Source organism: Octodon degus, unplaced genomic scaffold (assembly GCF_000260255.1).
Source record: "Octodon degus isolate 3935 unplaced genomic scaffold, OctDeg1.0 scaffold00057, whole genome shotgun sequence".
Taxonomy (NCBI): Eukaryota; Metazoa; Chordata; class Mammalia; order Rodentia; family Octodontidae; genus Octodon; species Octodon degus.
Window position 1 is genome coordinate 1,039,844 of NW_004524633.1, and position 775 is coordinate 1,040,618.

The window sequence follows — 775 nt, forward strand, 5'->3', positions numbered from 1 at the left end:
TCACCATTCCTATTCAATATAGTTCTGGAATCATTAGCTACAGCCATTAGACAAGAGAAAGAAATAAAAGGAATAAGAATAGGTAAAAAAGAAGTCAAACAATCATTATTTGCAGATGACATGATACTTTACTTGGAAGACCCAAAAAACTCCAAGAAGCTACTAGAATTAATACAGAAATTCAGTAGCATAGCAAGTGATAAAAGTCAATACCCAAAAGTCAATAGTATTCCTCTACACAGACAACAAACACACTGAGAAGGAAATTAGAGAAACAATCCCTTTTATAATAGCACCAAGGAAAATGAAATACCTTGGAATTAATCTAACTAAAGAAGTCAAATATCTTTTCAAGGAAAATTACAGTACTCTTTAAAAAGAGATCGTAGAGGATTTCAGAAAATGGAAAGATGTTCTATGCTCCTGGATAGGAACCAACATTGTGAAGATGGCCATACTCCCAAAATTGATGTACAGATTTAATGCAATCCCTATCAGACTACAACCAACATACCTCACAGAGGTAGAAAAATCATTCCTAAAATTTATCTGGAACCAGAAAAGACCTAGAACAGCAAGGGCAATCCTGGGCAATAAAGACAAGGCAGGTTGCATTACAATTCCTGACTTGAAATTATACTAGAAGGCTACTGTGATAAAATCAGCATGGTACTGGCAATAAAACAGACCTGAGGATCAATGGAATAGATTAGAAGATGCTGAAGCCCCTATGAACACACTCAGCCACCTTATCTTTGACAAAGGGGCCAAACAT